Raw genomic sequence first — 14,544 nt, 5'->3', positions numbered from 1 at the left:
CATCCCACACACAGAACAAAACACTGCCGCTGGAGCCTTTCCCACTAATAGACGGGGAATGAACAACTAAGAACAGAGAGATAGAGTAACTTACTTCACCCACGCCTGAACATCTTGACCATGGGATTTAAAGCAGGAGACGCGTTCGTAATAGAGTCTGCAGTACCTCTGTCCCTTTCCTGTGACAACCTGACCACAATTGAGATTGTGGTTGCCAGCCTCCTCCTCCAATCACAGTCCAGGTGAAGGGGCTCCCAAATGTTGCTGGAGCCAGAGTTAAGCCCGTTTCTGATATATTTCCAAATCAAGATAGTGGAGATGAAATCAGATGAGGCGATGGTGTCGGCTCTAAGCTTCTCAAGTAAAAACTCAGGACGTCAGTTTTCTCTCTCTAAGAATAATTGTTAACTCAACCGCTGTGTCTTTCCAATCCCACTATCTGCAAGCTATCTTCACGGATATCCTGTGCTATTCTTCTGTATGATTTTGTTTAAAATCTGAAATGAACTTTGAAAGCAACTGTATTTATGAAGCAAATAAAGTTTAATCTCAGAACTTCCAGGACCAAAATAATCTAACACTACAGTGTCCTCCTGTTCGATACTTCCAAATAAGACGTGTGAAGGGCTAAAGGTTTCCGTGATCCAATTCAAAAGTGGCAAAAGTCTGGAATCAATAAGATATTGATATTTTTACAACTTACCGTTTGGTTCTGACACTGGGGTTGTTTTAGTGCCAACCAAATAATTACCGCAATAAGAACACAAAGCAGCGCCGACATGCAGCCTATCGCCCATTTGCATCTGTTAGGCATTCCCGTTGTAGTTTCTTGCTTGCGCGCTGACATGGCGCTACTGAAAATTTGCTTCATAGCCCAGTACTTTTATTTAACCAGATTCTGTCATTTATCGGAAATCACGTGCTCCGCTAATTTATTCACATTTCGAAACAGAGCGGGTCTTTCAGAGCAGGAAATGAATTTATCTGAGGATCACTAGTTAACATTTAACACTCACGCTTCCACCTATCCTTAATGTTAGTTTAATTTCGGGTCAAGCATCAAAATTCTTCAACGCTTTTACCACATTCTCACCACATCTCCCCAGTCCTTTCCCACTGATAACGATCGGTTGAGAAAGAGAACCAACAAAGGCAAATGGAGTTTAATTTCGATATGCGGGAGGTGTTCCATCTTGCAAAACCAAATCAGAGCAGGACTTTCACAAGGAATGTCAGCGCCTCTGGGAGTGTTGTAAAAGAGAGAGGCTGAGAAGTACAAGTACACGGTTTTCTGAAGGTAGGGCAGTGAAGAAGTTTTTTTAATGGCATGCTGCCCTTCATCAGCCAGAGCATTATAGTCTTCATTACCCTGCGCTCCATTGAAAACAGTCGTAATTTGCTCCACCTCTCTCCATAATCCAGCCCCGGCAACATCCGCGTTAATCTCCACTGCACCCTTTCCAGTTGAAGAACATCTTTCTTATAACAGGGTGACCAAAACGGATTGTAATTTTCCAAATGCAGCCTCGCCAATGTTTTGTAGAACTGTGGTATAACGTAAACACGAGGAAATCTGTAGATGCTGGAATTTCAAGCAACACACATAAAAGTTGCTGGTGAACTCAGCATCTATGAGGAGAGGTACAGTCGACGTTTCGAGCCGAAACCCTTCGTCAGGACTAACTGAAGGAAGAGTTAGTAAGAGATTTGAAAGTGGGAGGGGGAGGGGGAGATCCAAAACGATAGGAGAAGACAGGAGGGGGAGGGATGGAGCCAAGAGCTGGACAGGTGATTGGCAAAAGGGATATGAGAGGATCATGGGACTGGAGGCCGAGGGAGAAAAAGGGGAAGGGGAAGCCCAGGGGATGGGCAAGTGGTATAGTGAGAGGGACAGAAGGAGAAACAGGAGAGAGAGAAAAAATTAATAATAAATAAATAAATAAATAAGAGGGGAGGTGGGGCATTAACAGAAGTTAGAGAAGTCAATGTTCATGCCATCAGGTTGGAGGCTACCCAGACAGAATATAAGGTGTTTTTCCTCCAGCCTGAGTGTGGCTTCATCTTTACAGTAGAAGAGGCCATGGACAGACATATCAGAATGGGAATGGGACGTGGAATTAAAATATGTGGACACTTCCCATGCTTTGAATTTTTTTGATGATTTTAAGCTCCCTGGCCCCCACCGCTTTATTTTCACCATGGATGTCCAGTCCCTATATACTTCCATCCACCACCAGGAAGGTCTCAAAGCTCTCCGCTTCTTTTTGGATTCCAGACCTAACCAGTTCCCCTCTACCAGCACACTGCTCCATCTAGTGGAATTAGTCCTTACTCTTAATAATTTCTCCTTTGGCTCCTCCCACTTCCTCTAAACTAAAGGTGTAGCCATGGGCACCTGTATGGGTCCCAGCTATGCCTGCCTTTTTGTTGGCTTTGTGGAACAATCCATGTTCCAAGCCTACACTGGTATCTGTCCCCCACTTTTCCTTCGCTACATCGACGACTGCATTGGCGCTGCTTCCTGCACGCATGCTGAGCTCATTGACTTCATTAACTTTGCCTCCAACTTTCACCCTGCCTTCAAGTTTACCTGGTCCATTTCCGACACCTCCCTCCGCTTCCTTGATCTTTCGGTCTATCTCTAGAGACAGCTTATCTACTGATGTCTACTATATGTCACAATGGGGTGCTGGGAACAGACCCAAATGCAAGACACAGACACTGAAGTACAAGGAACAGGACTTGACTAGAGTAGGGACAGGGAGGGACAGACCCAACCACAGGGTAATGGCAAACAGCCTGCTTACCCAACAGAGGCAAGGGACAGGAAGGGACAGAAACAACCATAGAGTAACAGCAATTACAGCATGGCTTACACAACAGAGGCAAGGACAGGAAAGGAGCTCACTCCAGGGTGGCTCTGAGTCCCAGGGCAGCCAGCAACCTTGGCTGGCTACAGAAACAGCCGAATCCATACCACAATGACTGCTCCAACAAGTGGCAACAAGGCTCCATGAAGCAGTGGTCCTCCAACCAGGCCTGGAGATCACAAATTGTTTCATTAGCCTTCCATCAGTAGGTTGCTCCAAGGGAGAATGACAAGACAAACCAGCTGCCCACACTGTCTGTCTGTATCTTGTTTTACGGCAGTTGGCATCCACTTAATGGTGCATTACTGCCACCCTCTGCTCCGGAACATGCACTTGACATACATTCTAAATCCCTTCACCCAAGCGCGCGCGCACACACACACACACACCTACACTTTACCCTCCCATCTTTGACCATCCTAGTATCCTATTCCTGTTTATCCATCATATCCTATAAAAAACCCCTGTACCCCTTAAAAACGCTAAAAATACCCAGACTTGCACTCTCTCGCCCATGCCCAGCAACCCTTTTAATGTGAATTCCTGCACCCCCCCCCCCAAACTCCCACTCCCTTAATTTAATTCTCATCATCTCTCTCTGTATCCCAGCTGCCCACACTCAACCCCAAGGCCACTTATAATCTAAGCCCCAAGATGGGAATCAGGTGCCTATGCTTAACTCAATCAAAACGAGGCACAGCTGGAAGACCCGGAGTCCTGAGTCCACGGACCGGACCGTGAACCAGAATGTGGACTTCACGGACCGGACCATGACACTATAAGCCTACAGGCTCTCACAGCTACCTGGACTATTCCTCTTCTCACCCTGCCCCTTGCAAGAATGCCATCCCCTTCTCGTAATTCCTCCGTCTCTGCTGCATCTGCTCTCAGGATGAGGCTTTTCATTCCAGGACAAAGGAGATGTCCTCCTTTTTTTAAAGAAAGGGGCTTCCCTTCCTCCACCATCAACTCTGCTCTCAACCGCATCTCTCCCATTTCACGCACATCTGTTCTCACCCCATCCTGCTGCCGCCCCACTAGGAATAGGGTTCCCTTGTCCTCACCTACCACCCCACCAGCCTCCAGGTCCAACATATAATTCTCTGTAACTTCTGCCACCAACAAAGGGATCCCACAATGAAGTACATCTTTCCCTCCCCCCCGCCGCTTTCCACAGGGATCGCTCTCTACACGACTCCCTTGTCCATTCGTCCCCCCCATCCCTTCCCACCGATCTCCCTCCCGGCACTTATCCTTGTAAGCCCAACAAGTGCTACACATGCCCTTACACGTCCTCCCTCACCACCATTCAGGGCGCCAGACAGTCCTTCCAGGTGAGGTGACACTTCACCTGTGAGTTGGCTGGGGTGATATACTGTGTCCGGTGCTCCTGATGCAGCCTTCTATATATTGGCAAGACCTGACGCAGACTGGGAGATAGTTTTGCTGAACACCTATGCTCTGTCCGCCAGAGAAAGAAGAACAGAGAAAGAAGAATCTCCCAGTGGCCACACATTTTAATTCCATGTTCCATTCCCATTCTGATATGTCTATCCACGGCCTCCTCTACTGTCAAGATGAAGCCACACTCAGGTTGGAGGAACAACACCTTATATTCTGTCTGGGTAGCCTCCAACCTGATGGCATGAATATTGACTTCTCTAAGTCCCATTAATGCCCCACCTCCCCTCCGTACCCCATCTATTTATTTATTTATTTATTTATTTATTTATTTCTCTCTCTCTCTCTCTCTCTCTCTCTCTCTCTCTCTCTCTCTCTCTGTCTCTCTCTCTCTCTCTCTCTCTCTCTCTCTTTCTCTCTCTCTCTCTCTCCTTTTTCTCCTTCTGTCCCTCTCACCATACTCCTTGCCCATCCTCTGGCTTCCCCCCTCCCGTTTCTTTCTCCCTGGACCTCCTGTCCCATGATCCTCTCATATCCCTTTTGCCAATCACCTGTCCAGCTCTTGGCTCCATCCCTCCCCCTCCTGTCTCCTCCTGTCATTTCTGATCTCCCCCTCCCCCTCCCACTTTCAAATCTCTTACTAGCTCTTCTTTCAGTTAGTCCTGACGAAGAGTTTCGGCCCGAAACATCGACTGTACCTCTCCTCATAGATGCTGAGTTCACCAGCAACTTTTATGTGTGTTGCTTGAAATTCCAGCATCTACAGATTTCCTCGTGTTTACGTTATACCACAGTTCTACAAAACATTGGCAAGGCTGCATTTGGAAAATTACACTCCATTTTGGTCACCCTGCTATAAGAAAGATGTTCTTCAACTGGAAAGGGTGCAGAGGAGATTAACGCGGATGTTGCCGGGGCTGGATTATGGAGAGAGGTGGAGCAAATTACGACTGTTTTCAATGGAGCGCAGGGTAATGAAGCGTGGTATTGAAGAAGTCCAGTAGATCACGTTAGTATCAGGTTTGCATCTGGTGACATATTTGTACTTTGATAACATATTTACTTTGAACTTTGAAGTCAAGGATTGAGTTGCAAATGGAAGTGTTGAGTCCCAGGTCTAAAGGTTTGGAAATAAGTTTGTTTGGAATTATAGCATTGACAGATTGGGTAGGAAGTAAACAATAGTGTAGTGTATGTAGGGGCATTTACTGTCTAGATGGACCAGAGATGAGTACAGAGCAAGTGAGATGGTGTCTGCTATAGATCGTTTTGTCAGTAGCTGATTACAGGCAGTGTGATGCTCTTCACAGCTTCGTGACTTTGGTGCCTCAGCATTACAGTAACTGTAAACGGGATGTGATTGAGATCAGGCTCCACCCAATTAACAGCTCACACCAGCCTGGATTCATCATTAAGCCCAAGGGCCGTGTCTGACCCCTCAGCTTTACACTAGCTGCTTCCACTGTGAACCGTTTCTTTTAAATGGAGTTATTGGGCTTCCTTAATAAAGAACGTAAAGGCTATTTTTAATGGTTTTGTTTTGCTTCTTTTCTTATTACTTAATTAACTTAATTTCTTATTTTAACTTGCTTACTGTTGAAACCGCTGAGAGGACCACAACCTTGTCGTGGTTTGGAGGCTTGTGTACCTCAATGACCCAGAGAGCTCTGTCGGCTGGAGTCAGGGCTTTATGCTTTGGTAGGGTGACCCATGCCACACAGGTCAAAGGGTAGAGGCCAGACTAAGAGTGGCCCACCGGTCCTCCAGGTTCGGGGGTTCAGCTCAGGACCAACAATCCTGACTGGTAAACAAAATTGTTACAGGAACAGCAATGGAGAATCTTTCTGTATCTAACTGTGATGGTATTCCTGAGTCTCCACCCAGGATCTGCATGACTGACAGCAGTGAGAACTGAGGAAAATGGAAGTTACTGCGATGACGAAGGAATCCGTGAACACTGCCAGAGATGGAGTATCTTCATTACTGCCCTAAAAGCCAGTGTCATAACGGGTAGTAAGTAAGTTATTTACTGCTGAAAAGAAAGAGGCAGGAAATTCCAGCGCACAGAATCCAGATCACAATGTGAGGAGTATCGAAATTATTAACCCAGGGATACAGGGATTGGAAGGACAAATACTTTTTAAAACATTTAAAAATTTTAAAATTGAGGCATTGCTTAACTGGACAACGGTGAAGGTCACTGAGCACAGGTTCATGGATTTACGAGACAGTGCAAGAGAAGCTGTTTAAAATCGGATGTTTATCTATTCCTCAGATGCTAGAGACAGGGAAACAAGAGAGACTCGGTACTGAAATCTACAGTGAAAGGACCAATGCTGGAAGAATTCGGTAAGTTGGGTGTTGGTGAGGCTTGGGAGTTTGAAGGAGTCCCAGCTATACTAATACCTGGTCAGCCGGAATTGCTCTTCAGACCCAGGGCCCGAGGTACCTCTCTGGAGAATGTTCCACATAACATGTAGTGCTGCCCACCTGCCGTTCCATGACACGCTGAGACAGTTCTTGTACGGGCCTTTCACTTCCTTGCCTTTGGCCGCTGACCGGACTCACCATGGCGGCAGGGGAGGTCCCCAGTGGAAACCTCTTGATGCAGGGGCCCTTCCTATGTACATTGGGAACCTGGGTGGAGGAGGTTGGCAGTACTGTGCTACAGGTTTTTAAATTGGTTCACTAACACACCGTCCATTCTGTGGCTGGGAGGACTTGGTGTGTCACGCTGATATGGAGTGTGAGAGGTTGGAGTGTGTCACGTTGATATGGAGTGTGAGAGGCTGCTGCCCCTGTCTGAATATCTGAAAGGACTGGTACCCAGAGTTTGTTTACACTCCTGCTCCTGATCCTGTATATGGGCACCCGGTACGGAAGGGCACGGGTCAGTCAGAGGATCTGCTGGCAGGCTTGATCCTAGGCATGGCCATGGTGATCAGGTGATGGTCAGTCGAGGACTCTACCCGGGCCGACTGCCTGCCCTTCTTCCAGAGATATGTTTGTGCCCGGCTGTCCTTGGGGAGGGAGCTTGCAGTCACCATGGGTACAGTGGGGGATTTATGGGAAGAATGGGCCCCCCCAAGTGAATTGACTGTTTTTAGACAGTAATATTCATATCTTAATTTGAATTTGTACACTGCTGTGATGTTTGTACTTGTGTATTTTTGTGTGAAGAAACTTTTGCAGTTTTGTTTAAAAAAAAGAAACCAGAAGGTCAAAGAGCATCTGTGAGGCTAAAGCTGTAATCCAACATCAACATAAGACTCCGCAGATGCTGGAATCTGAAGGAAGAAACAAAATGCTATCAGAACTCAGCAGATCAGGCAGCATCTGTAGCGGAAAACAGGCAGTCGATGTTTCAGGGCAAGACTCTCATCTTGGCATCAGGAAACAACTTCTCTGAGGGAGATATTGACCAATACGGTCAGCCCCAGATGGGGGAGATGAGAGAGAAGCATTAGACTGGATGAGATACTAAAAGGGATGAAGACAAATAGCAGAGTGGGGTTCAATATTAAAGCAAAACTTTCAGTACGCTAGATGAACTCAGCAGGTCGGGCAGCATCAGTTAGAAATGATGAGTTGACGTTTCGGGCCAGAACCCTTGTCAGGAGTGAAGAATGAAAGATGGAGAAGGATTTGAAGAATGCTTGTAGCGTCAGTTGAAAGACCAGTAATTTGAAAGACAAAGGGGTGTGGGAGGGGAAGCATTGACGTCATAGCCCTGAAAACAATGGGTAGTAGAAGAAGAAGGCGGAACCATGAGGGAGCTGGGGGAGGGCGTAGAGTGAAATAGGGATAGGGGAAGGGAGGGAGAGGGAATTACCAGAAGTTGGAGAATTCTATGTTCATACCAAGGGGCTGGAGACTACCTAGACGGTATATGAGGTGTTGCTTCTCCAACCTGAGTTTAACCTCATCATGGCAGTAGAGGAGGCCATGTATGGACATATCTGAATGGGAATGGGAAGCAGAGTTGAAGTGGGTGGCTACTGGGAGATCCTGTCTGTTGTGGTGGACGGAGTGGAGGTGCTCGACAAAGCGGTCCCCCAGTCTGCGTTGGGTTTCACTGATGTGGAGGAGGCCACACCGGATGCAATAGATGACCCCAACAGACTCACAAGTGAAGTATTGTCTCATCTGGAAGGATATTAAACGGTGTTAGGTGAGATGCGAAAACACAGTTGGATTGGGTGGATTATCACAGGCTTTGGTGAATGAGGATTGAGGAGGACGTTTGAGGAAGCAGGGAAGAGAGGGAAATAAAGAATAGACTGGATCAGGTTAATGTACTGTATTGTGTGAAGTGAGGCAAATGAAGATTGAACTGGGTGAGATATTTAAAGATTGAGGGAGTGAGGGTGAAATTTCTGTCCCTACTCCACTCCCCAGCCAGCACGTCAGTGCTCCAAGTTGTCGTGATCTGCAGCCAGAATTCAGGTCACTTTTTAGCATTGTGTTTTAGTTTCAGTTTCCATTCCAGCTCTCTGCAAGCTGAATAGTTTTGTTTCCCGATGTAAACCGCACGGGAAGCAGAGCAGGACCTGACACAACAGGGGCACACAGCCAGATTGTGGTAGAACTTCCTCTTTCCTGCTGTCTTTAATATGCTAAACTAATCTATTCCCCTGGCTCTTACTCCCCACTGGCTTTAATTCCCCACCAACTCACATCCTAGTCCCCACATGCTTTAGTCCGCCACCCCACTCTGCTCCCGCACCCTTTAGGGCCTGTTTAGTGGTGTACTGTTGGACGTGCAGTACTGGGTGAGCACTGCCCTTGTCCAAGGGCTCTCGCTTTGATCCTGGGTTAATGCCTGACTGTGGGGATTGATCCAAAAACAAACGTTGCCAAGGTTGTCTCCAGAACAAACAATGCAGATCACAAAGGTCTGATTGTAATTAGTGTGTTAAATTAGACAGAGGTGCCGTGAAAAGGATCGGAATCAGGATTAGGTTTATCATCGCTGACATAAATTGTGAAATACAGATTAGCTTAATTTGCCACATGTGCATCGAAACATGCACTGAAATGAGTGGTTTTGAGTCAAAACAAATCAAATCAGAGAAAATTGTGCTGGGAAAGTGTCACGATGCATCCTGCACCAAAATAGCATAAACTTGAATCCCAATCTTATAGCCACTGAGGTAAAGTTTTGTGCTAACCACTAGGCTACTGTGTCAATTTTGCGTTGTGTGTCAGCAATACAGTGCAGGCATAACAAACTACTATAATTACAATAAAAATAAATAAATAAATGCAAAACAATAGTGAGGTAGTGCTCATTGATTAGTGGACTGTTCAAAAATCTGAGGGCAGAGGTGAAGAGACTGTTCCTAAAATGTTCAGTGTGGGTCTTCAGGCTCCTATACCTCCTCTCTGATGGTAGAAATGAGAAGAGGACATGTCCCAGGGGGTGAGGGTTCTTAATAATGGATGCTGCCTTGTTGAGGCATTGCCTTTTGAAGATATCCTCAGTGGTGGGGAGACTTGTGTCCTTGATGGAGCTGAATAAGTCTACAATCCTCTGAAGCCTCTTACGTTCCTGTGCGTTGGCCTCTCCATATCAGATGGTGGAGCAACCAGTCAGAATGCTCTTGATGGTATACCTGTAGAAATTTGCTAGAGTATTTGGTGACCTACTGAATCTCCTCAATCTTCTCATAAAGTAGAGCTGTTGGTGTGTCTTCATGGTGATTGCATCAATGGTGGCCCAGGACAGATCCTCAGAGACATTAGCATCCAGGAACTAGAAACTTTCCTTCTTTTCCACTGTTGACCTGTCACTGAAGATTGGTGTGTGTGCTCCCGTCTTCCCTTTGCTGATGTTTACAATCAGTTCCCTGGTCTTGCTGGCATTGAAAGGCCTCAATGTGTTTTGAAATTACTCAGTAAGTCAGGGGTCATCTACAGAAAGTTAATGCTTTAGGTTTTAGAAACATAGAAACATAGAAAATAGGTGCAGGAGTAGGCCATTCGGCCCTTCGAACCTGCACCGCCATTTATTATGATCATGGCTGATCATCCAACTCAGAACCCCGCCCCAGCCTTCCCTCCATACCCCCTGATCCCTTTAGCCACAAGGGCCATATCTAACTCCCTCTTAAATATAGCCAATGAACTGGCCTCAACTGTTTCCTGTGGCAGAGAATTCCACAGATTCACCACTCTCTGTGTGAAGAAGTTTTTCCTAATCTCGGTCCTAAAAGGCTTCCCCTCTATCCTCAAACTGTGGCCCCTCGTTCTGGACTTCCCCAACATCGGGAACAATCTTCCTGCATCTAGCCTGTCCAATCCCTTTAGGATCTTATACATTTCAATCAGATTCCCCCTCAATCTTCGAAATTCCAACGAGTACAAGCCCAGTTCATCCAGTCTTTCTTCATATGAAAGTCCTGCCAACCCAGGAATCAATCTGGTGAACCTTCTTTGTACTCCCTCTATGGCAAAGATGTCTTTCCTCAGATTAGGGGACCAAAACTGCACACAATACTCCAGGTGTGGTCTCACCAAGGCCTTGTACAACTGCAGTAGTACCTCCCTGCTCCTGTACTCGAATCCTCTCGCTATAAATGCCAGCATACCATTCGCCTTTTTCACCGCCTGCTGTACCTGCATGCCCACTTTCAATGACTGGTGTATAATGACACCCAGGTCTCGTTGCACCTCCCCTTTTCCTAATCGGCCACCATTCAGATAATAATCTGTTTTCCTATTTTTGCCACCAAAGTGGATAACTTCACATTTATCCACATTAAATTGCATCTGCCATGAATTTGCCCACTCACCCAACCTATCCAAGTCACCCTGCATCCTCTTAGCATCCTCCTCACTGCTAACACTGCCATCCAGCTTCGTGTCATCCGCAAACTTGGAGATGCTGCATTTAATTCCCTCATCCAAGTCATTAATATATATTGTAAACAACTGGGGTCCCAGCACTGAGCCTTGCGGTACCCCACTAGTCACCGCCTGCCATTCTGAAAAGGTCCCGTTTATTCCCACTCTTTGCTTCCTGTCTGCTAACCAATTCTCCACCCACACCAATACCTTACCCCCAATACCGTGTGCTTTAAGTTTGCACACTAATCTCCTGTGTGGGACCTTGTCAAAAACCTTTTGAAAATCCAAATATACCACATCCACTGGTTCTCCCCTATCCACTCTACTAGTTACATCCTCAAAAAATTCTATGAGATTCGTCAGACATGATTTTCCTTTCACAAATCCATGCTGACTTTGTCCGATCATTTCACCGCTTTCCAAATGTGCTGTTATCACATCCTTGATAACTGACTCCAGTAGTTTCCCCACCACCGACGTTAGGCTAACTGGTCTATAATTCCCCGGTTTCTCTCTCCCTCCTTTTTTAAAAAGTGGAGTTACATTAGCCACCCTCCAATCCTCAGGAACTAGTCCAGAATCTAACGAGTTTTGAAAAATTATCACTAATGCATCCGCTATTTCTTGGGCTACTTCCTTAAGCACTCTAGGATGCAGACCATCTGGCCCTGGGGATTTATCTGCCTTCAATCCCTTCAATTTACCTAACACCACTTCCCTACTAACATGTATTTCGTTCAGTTCCTCCATCTCACTGGACCCTCTGTCCCCTACAATTTCTGGAAGATTATTTATGTCCTCCTTAGTGAAGTCAGAACCAAAGTAATTATTCAATTGGTCTGCCATGTCCTTGCTCCCCATAATCAATTCACCTGTTTCTGTCTGCAAGGGACCTACATTTGTCTTTACCAGTCTTTTCCTTTTTACATATCTATAAAAGCTTTTACAGTCCGTTTTTATGTTCCCTGTCAGTTTTCTCTCATAATCTTTTTTCCCCTTCCTAATTAAGCCCTTTGTCCTCCTCTGTTGAACTCTGAATTTCTCCCAGTCCTCGGGTGAGCCACTTTCTCTGGCTAATTTGTATGCTTCTTCTTTGGAATTGATACTATCCCTAATTTCCCTTGTCAGCCACGGGTGCACTACCTTCCTTGATTTATTCTTTTGCCAAACTGGGATGAACAATTGTTGTAGTTCATCCATGCAACCTTTAAATGCTTGCCATTGCATATCCACCGTCAATCCTTTAAGTGTCATTTGCCAGTCTATCTTAGCTAATTCACGTCTCATACCTTCAAAGTTACCCCTCTTTAAGTTCAGAACCTTTGTTTCTGAATTAACTATGTCACTCTCCATCTTAATGAAGAATTCCACCATATTATGGTCACTCTTACCCAAGGGGCCTCTCACGACAAGATCGCTAATTAACCCTTCCTCATTGCTCAAAACCCAGTCCAGAATAGCCTGCTCTCTAGTTGGTTCCTCGACATGTTGGTTCAAAAAACCATCCCGCATACATTCCAAGAAATCCTCTTCCTCAGCACCTTTACCAATTTGGTTCACCCAATCTACATGTAGATTGAAGTCACCCATTATAACTGCTGTTCCTTTATTGCACACATTTCTAATTTCCTGTTTAATACCATCTCCGACCTCACTACTACTGTTAGGTGGCCTGTACACAACTCCCACCAGCGTCTTCTGCCCCTTAGTGTTACGCAGCTCTACCCATATCGATTCCACATCTTCCCGGCTTATGTCCTTCCTTTCTATTGCGTTAATCTCTTCTTTAACCAGCAACGCCACCCCACCTCCCCTTCCTTCATGTCTGTCCCTCTTGAATATTGAATATCCCCGAACGTTGAGCTCCCATCCCTGGTCACCCTGGAGCCATGTCTCTGTGATCCCAACTATATCATATTCATTAATAACAATCTGCACTTTCAATTCATCCACCTTATTACGAATGCTCCTTGCATTGACACATAAAGCCTTCAGGCGCTCTTTTACAACTCTCTTAGCCCTTATACAATTATGTTGAAAAGTGGCCCTTTTTAATGCTTGCCCTGGATTTGTCGCCCGCCACTTTTACTTTTCTCCTTAGTACTTTTTGCTTCTACCCTCACTTTACACCCCTCTGTCTCTCTGCACTGGTTCCCATCCCTCTGTTGTGAACTAACCTCCTCACGCCTAGCCTCTTTAATTTGATTCCCACCCCCCAACCATTCTAGTTTAAAGTCACCTCAGTAGCCCCCGCTAATCTCCCTGCCAGGATATTGGTCCCCCTAGGATTCAAGTGTAACCCGTCCTTTTTGTACAGGTCACGCCTGCGCCAAAAGAGGTCCCAATGATCCAAAAACTTGAATCCCTGCCCCCTGCTCCAATCCCTCAGCCACGCATTTATCCTCCACCTCATCGCATTCCTACTCTCACTGTCACGTGGCACAGGCAGTAATCCCGAGATTACTACCTTTGCGGTCCTTTTTCTCAACTCCCTTCCTAGCTCCCTATATTCTCCTTTCAGGACCTCATCCCTTTTCCTACCTATGTCATTGGTACCTATATGTACCACGACCTCTGGCTCCTCACCCTCCCAGTTCAGGGTATCTTGGACACGATCAGAAATATCCCGGACCCTGGCACCAGGGAGGCAAACTACCATCCGGGTCTCTGGACTGCATCCACAGAATCGCCTATCTGACCCCCTTACTATCGAGTCCCCTATCACAACTGCCCTCCTCTTCCTTGCCCTACCCTTCTGAGCTACAGGGCCAGACTCATGTTCGACTCGACTCCTGATCAGGCACACTGTGAGCAGATGTCAGAAGTAGTGAGGTTTGTGGAAGTTGATTTTGAGAGGAAAACAGTCCGTGTTAAAGAGTCTTTCCTTGGTTTTATCCAGATAAGCCCGAAGGATGCTGAGAGCTTGGTTGAAGACATCTTGAAACAGCTAGAGAAAGGCGAAATGGAGCTACAAGATTGTCGGTCACAGCGCTATGACAACGGTGCTGTGATGGCAGTGTTGGTCAGAGAGTCACTCGAAGAAGGAGTCAGTCTCTGTCAAAAGACGTCAGAGACGAAAGAAACGAATGGCTGATGAGAACTCGAGAGACGCTGGGTTACCAGCCAAGGAGGAAATGGAAGGAGTCATGAAGGGAATACTCGACCGTCTTCACAGAGAAATGGACGAAAGGGTCACTCATGTGCACGACACTGACGCCAGTTTGGGTTCCTTCTCGATGTCGAGAAACTGTGTTACGGCGCGACAGTAACGACCTAAAGAAGAAGTGCGAAAACTTGGGAGAATTGTACAGCTCTGATGTTGATGGACAGCAGCTCTATGAAGAAATTTTGGATTGCAGAATGTTGCTATCAAGGCGGGTCAACGTGAAAAATCAAGACCTGAAGAGCTTCTTGAATTTATTGT

At 46.2% G+C, this 14,544-nt stretch overlaps 1 long non-coding RNA gene across 1 annotated transcript in view; it reads right to left on the bottom strand.

The window, feature by feature from the left end:
* LOC134337588 (uncharacterized) overlaps positions 1 to 868 on the bottom strand; it is a 41,161-nt gene extending 40,293 nt beyond the window's left edge. The window contains exon 1 of the long non-coding RNA XR_010016027.1: positions 704 to 868. This is a non-coding gene — a long non-coding RNA (uncharacterized LOC134337588). The remainder of the gene's footprint in view (positions 1 to 703) is intronic.
* Positions 869 to 14,544: the final 13,676 nt, after the last annotated feature.

This window comes from Mobula hypostoma, chromosome 24 (assembly GCF_963921235.1).
Source record: "Mobula hypostoma chromosome 24, sMobHyp1.1, whole genome shotgun sequence".
Classification (NCBI taxonomy): Eukaryota; Metazoa; Chordata; class Chondrichthyes; order Myliobatiformes; family Myliobatidae; genus Mobula; species Mobula hypostoma.
The sequence above is the reverse complement of the archived record's forward strand: the minus strand, read 5'-3'. Positions and strand labels throughout refer to the sequence as shown.